The sequence below is a fragment of the Tachypleus tridentatus genome, chromosome 7 (genome assembly GCF_004210375.1).
Source record: "Tachypleus tridentatus isolate NWPU-2018 chromosome 7, ASM421037v1, whole genome shotgun sequence".
NCBI classification, from domain to species: Eukaryota; Metazoa; Arthropoda; class Merostomata; order Xiphosura; family Limulidae; genus Tachypleus; species Tachypleus tridentatus.
Window position 1 is genome coordinate 32,509,345 of NC_134831.1, and position 6,604 is coordinate 32,515,948.

The following is a 6,604-nucleotide window of genomic DNA, read 5'->3' on the forward strand; positions in this document are numbered from 1 at the left end:
CAACAGTATTATACCAAATAAAACTACGTATTTATAATCCTATAATTAAATTTAGGCATTAACTGTTTGTTTGTTTAAAATTAAGCACAAAGGGGTTATTTTTGTTCTGCTCACTACTAACCCAATTTTTAGAGTTATAAATCTGCAGACATAAAATTTCCTCTGTTTCCTTTCAAGAAGAAGGATTGATTGTTTGGTCTTTCTAGTCACTATCAAATTATATTTTGTAATAATAAACTTGCAACTTCTTTTTTTTATGGATAATATGGAAGGAATTAAAACGTTGAACATCGCATTATCATTTTCTTTTCTGTATTGATGAGAAATCCAAAATCGCTATTCATGCATTTATTTTTTATTCATTGACCCTTGGCAATAATAATTTCTCATTATTATACAAGAATTTGTGAAATTTTTATTTAGTTGTAATTTGTCTTATTTTTATAAGATGTTTTCGTTTAACCCTAATATTTTTGTTGAAATAAGTTCAAAAAGTCAGATATTTATTTCGCTTTTAGATACCCTTTACTTACATATTAATAAAGCAAATTTGTTGTTTTTTTCACAATTTGTTACTATACTTTTACACAAAATATATACTTGATAAATAAGGTACATTTCTGAATTTGTACATCACAAATAATATTTCGATAAAACTACAACAAAGAAGACGAATACTTTTTCAGTGTTTGTGACAAATAATTCAGAAACAATCCGAAAGAGACTATCACAAACATTATTTTTGTGCCATCTGTTTAGCACTGATTGTCATACATGATAACATGCGAATAAATTCCAGCAAATGTGTTTAAAACATGTAGAGCATTCGAATTATCTGGGACAAGTTACAAAAGGTATAAAATGAAGCACTATATGGTTTGATGTTTCAAACAAGTTTTTACCCATAAAAAAATTACTCTTTTACATAAGTTGTATAAAAATAGTGGAAAATAATCATACCAAACATAATTCCGTTCAACACTTGTTTTTTGTTTGTTTGTTTTTTAATTTCGCGCAAAGCTACACGAGATCTATCTGCGCTAGCTGTCCCTAATTTAGCAGTATAAGACTAGAGGGAAGGCAGCTAGTCATCACTGCCAATTCCTGAGCAACTCTTTTACCAACTAATAGTGGGATTGGCCGTCACATTATATCGCTCCCACGGCTGAAAGAGCGAGCATTTTTAAACAGACTTCTTGTTATTGTTCATACTGGTCTCTATACGTAAAAACTTAGACAATCTGAAACTTTATAAGTCACATTGCATTATTTGGGAAATCAACGTCCAAAAACAAACATGTTTCAGAATTTTCACCTAAAGCTGCACGAAAGTTACTTACTAAACAAGAAGGTTTGTTTGTTTTTTCTGAATTTCGCGCAAAGCTACATGAGAATTTAGCAAGGTAAAACTAGAAGAAAGGCAGCTAGTCATCACCACCCACTGCCAACTCTTGGGCTACTCTTTTAACAATAAATAGTGAGATTGATCATCACATTATAACGACCCTATGGCTAAAAGAGCAAGCATACTTGATGTGACATGGATTCGAACCCGCGATCTTCAAATTACTAATCGAGCGCCCTAACCACCTGCCTATGCCGAGCGAACACGAACGCTGACATTTGTCTAAACAAATAGTACGACTTCATTGCCATTATTAAAGTAAAAGTATGACTCCTAATTGAGGAGCGCTTATTTGCAGTAAAGGATGTGAATCGTAAATCTTCGACTCGCACACACCGGGAATTTTAACCTTTAAGTCACACTCGGCGCCATCCAGTTAAAAACAACAATACAGAAACTTGTTCAGATTTGATGTTATTGCTTTAAACATTTTAGAAAATATAAAAATTCTGTAATCAGAGCTCCGTGTTTTGTTTGTTTTATTTAAAACAAGTTTCCTATCTGTTATTTAATCTGTGAGCATTAAATTGTGTTCCTTACATACTAATTAGCATCGTAACTAATAACTTTCATTAATAGTCCGTAAATAATTACCTGTCTGAAGACTGATTAACAAACAAATATAAAAAGCTTCCACAATCAACTTGTCCCTGAAAACGTTATCTTTAATTTGCTAGTTAACATTTCTTACCCTTTTTTATGAACTGCATAGCAGTTTCAAGTGAACAGTTTGTTTGTTTTTTTAATTTCGCGCAAAGCTACACAAGGGCTATCTGCGCTAGCCGTCCCTAATTTAGCAGTGTAAGACTAGAAGGAAGGCAGCTAGTCATCACCACCCACCGCCAACTCTTGGGCTACTCTTTTACAAACGAATAGTTGGATTTACCGTAACATTATAACGCCCCCACGATTGAAAGGGCAGGCATGTTTGGTGCGACAGGGAGTCGAACCCGCGACCCTCAGAGTACGATTCGAACGCCTTAACCCACCTGGCCATGTCGGGCTTCTTTGGAATGTATATAGTATATCTCCGTTTATAGAGTTACATTGTAACTGATATATATGTGTGGGTATACTAGCTTGTTTGTTTGTTGAATTTCACGCAAACCTATTACAAAGTTATCTGAGTCAGCCGTCCCTAATTCAGCAGAGATAAAGAGAAGACAGCTAGTTAGCATTACTCGCAACCGCCGCTTGGACTGTTCTTTACTAAAGAAAAAACAGGGGATTACTTTGGCGTTAGAACGTCCTCACGGCTAAAATGGAAAATGTGTTAGACGACTTGATGAAACCCGTGACACGCACGTCGATCGCCCTAACCATCATGCCATACCTGGGGCAAACTAATCCATCTTTTAAAATAAATTGGATTAACTATGAAATTTAGAATAACAGCTATATCAAGCAAAAATGACGTTTTGTTATCGAACTTGGTGAAAGAAACATTTTATTTTTTAACTTTTTTCTCTGTTCAAAAAATCCATTTAAATCTACGAGTTGAATTTTATTTCTTTGACGTAAATACAAGTTTTAAAGAACGACAAATGGTAGACAAAAATTTTGAAGATAAATAGAAATTTAAGTTATAAATGATGTATCTGTATGCATGTTTTCTTATAACAAAGCCACATTTCTGCGGAGTCCACCAAGGGGAATCGAACTCATGATTTTAGGTGTGTAAATCTGTAGACTTATCGCTATACCAGTAGGGTACGTTATAAATGATATTATTTTGATAGTCAAAGATTTTAAAATTACTAATTAGTTCATCCCTCTAAAGGCAGTGTTCTGAAACAAGTGATTTACACTTACAAATGCAGTCCAATTCCTTTAGCAGTAAAAGAATTATTTTAATATATGAATCATTTAAAAATGCACTTTACATTTAACACCAATACAGGAAGAGTTTGTTTTTGTTAACATATATACGTGCCTTTTTACGAATTGTTGTTCTTTTGTTTTTGCATGCCGTTATTTTGTTTTTCATCTCAAACTATTCGAAGTGTGAACATTCAACGTAAAACAAATGGCATATCATGAAGCACCTTTATTAACAACCCCTGAAATGTTCACGCAGAACAACAATTATTTGTTTATACTTTAACTCTAATTTCAACGTACGTTTAACAGATGATAACTATATTTTGGAAATCTCTAATTCATGCACGCAAGAGGTATATTTTATAAATTACGAGCTTTTATCGTGAGAACCAACTTCCTCCTCTACAACATAAAAGTTGTATTTACGTTAATTGTTTAAGACCGTTACTAAACAAAACAAATAAACCTTTAGTGAATCTCTAAACAGCAGTAACCCACAAAGGGGTGAGGATGATACTCGATGGGAATCGAGCCCCTGTCTTCCTTCTCTTATGACCCAAAGTGCCCTTTTGTCTTAGTCATACGAAGGTGTCCTCAAATACGCATGTGATTTCATATCGTACTTGCTTCGAGTTATTACCGAATGAATAAAAGGGGAGTTCAGTTTTAAAATGAATGAAACATGTATTTATAGGTATGTCCAAAACCTATAATCATATGTTATTAAGTGTTAACAGGGAAGAATTTGTGTTTAGTTTATTACAATTTTAAAGTTCTTATAAGACCGGTTGAATAGGTATAAAGTAGGATACGTGTGTTTCTTATGGCTTCCTTCCTCATGTAAACCAAAGGCAACCCTTACTTACAATAGTTTCTCCTAACTCATACACACAAAATAAAACGTCTTGTCCTACAATGCTTGAGACCCTGTCCTTTTAATATTCCCTTCACATTATATTTAACACAAATAGCTAACATTAACCATGTCTTCTTCTTCTTTGGGGGTATTTGGGTATGTTTAATTTTTCAATACCCAGGAGGGTCAAGTGCACAAGCCCTCTTCCTCCATCCCTAGCTTTTATGTCGGCTACTATTAAGAATTTGTCGTTGTTGTAATGCTTTTGGGCCAGAGTATCCCACTGTACTCCGGCCCTTTTCAGGGCAATGTCCATGTGTTGTCTTGATTTGTCCTTTTTTTTATTCTTCTTCCTTTTATTCTTTTTTTTTCACTTTTATTCGTGTATACATATATTTCCTTTTTCCATATATATTTATCGGAAAAATATAAGAATAATAATAATAAATAAATAAAACCAAAAAGAAAAGAAAAATAAAACAAAGAAAAAGAAATAAATAAATAAAACTAGTTTTAAGTGTTTAGTGCATGGTGACCAGCTTGATTTATGTTTCTTAAATATATATTTATAGGAGAGAGGGACTCAGGACAATGTTCATCATGTACGTAGTATCTGTCGAGATCACACATTAAATTATTTTTAAGCCAATTCTGATTAAAATAGTTTAGTGCATTATGCAAGTCTTACAGATATTGTTTCTATGTTTGCATACTTGTGCATGAATGTGGATGAAGTGCTACGTGGTACTTTATAGACTGAAGTTAAAACTGAATTTTGTATTCTTTGTAGTTTCTGTGTTATGTTTATCCAGGCAGGAGATGTGTATTCTATTATAGGTCTAATGTATATTTTGTAGATTTTTATTATATTATCAGGTGATGTACCTTGATTTTTACCTGAAAGACTTCTTGAATAATTTGCTATTTTCCAGATTCTAATCAGGATATTGTTTGTGTGCTGTATCCACGTTAATTTAGTATCATAAGTTAATCCTAAAAATTTAGCTGAGGTAGCAGTCTGTAAAAGTGATATGTTCATATATAACTTTGGTGTATCTTTTTTCGGTTTATTTAATCTGCTGAATAATACTACTTGAGTTTTCGGAATATTGATTTTTATTCTATATTTCTTGCACCATTTTTCTAAATTATTAAGAACTGGTTGAAGGTCTGTTTCTGCTATTGAAGGAGTGGGGACACTTTTCCAGACTGCTATATCGTCAGCAAATTGTGATGCTAAACCTAAATTTAGGTCCGACAGTGGCATATTACTCACATACATGATAAATAATGTTGCGCTAACTACTCATCCATGCGGGACTCCTGCCTCGGGTGAAAAGGACCCTGAGTGGGTCCCATTCACATCTACCTTGCACGTTCTGTTTTCCAGGAAGTTGGACAGCCAGCGAATAATTCCCTGGGGTAAAACCTTTAACCGATGACGTAATCCATTATGCCACACTGTGTCAAATGCTTTCTCAACGTCGAGAAAGCAAACTACAGTGCATTCATTTTTATTGAAGCTGTCTGTAATTGATTCTGTTTGTCTAATTAGGTGGTCTGTAGTTTGTCTGTATTTTCTAAATCCGTTTTGAATTTCGGAAAACTTTGAATTTACTTCTAAGTATATAGATAGACGATTACTAATTATTCTTTCTAAAATTTTGCCGATACAACTGGTTAGGCTAATTGGGTGGTAATTGTTTGGTTTATTTGCTGACTTTCCTTCTTTCTGGAACATTAATATTACTGCTTACTTCCAAGAAACAGGAATGTGTCCAGCTGATAACTATAGGTTAAATAAAGCTGTTAGGTGCTCATATAATATTCGAGTGCTGTGTTTTAGGAGGACAGCTTGTATACCATCTTCTCCAGGAGCTTTGTTTTTGTATTTTTGATAGCTGTTAGTACTTCCGTTACTGTTATATCTTTTATTAGTTGATGAGTGCTCCAGTCTATTGTTTTCTCTGGTTTTATTAACGTGTTTACTGGGAATTTTGGCATGTATATGGTTTGTTATGTTTAATGAAGTTATTGACTTTATTGTAAAAGTATCTGTTCATGTCTGGTTCATGGTGTGTTTTGTAGGTGGTCTTTAAATATCTCCGCTTTTCCTATGTTAGTGTAAGTTATTTTGCCATGTTACTCTTTGTTTGTTGTTCCTGTATTCGTATATCTTTTTAAGTGTGTCCAGAATTGTTTAAGATCTGTTTTGTGATTTAGTTCTGAACAAAAGGTTTCCCAGCTATCTCGTTTTTGTTGTCGGATTAGATGTCTTATTTAATTTTTATAGTGTTTATTTGTGTTTTTAGTGTTGGGTCTCAATTTTATATATACTGTCTGCGTAGTTTTCTTGTTTCTTTTATTAGGTGTATTATTTCTTGATGTGGTTGCCATGAGTGTGTTGTTGTGAACTGTTTTTGTTTCGGTATTGAGCTGTTGGCTGCATGTTTTAGGCACTTAGAGATTATATGACTATACGCATCTATATCTGATGCGTCCGAGGTGAAGTTTAGTACTTC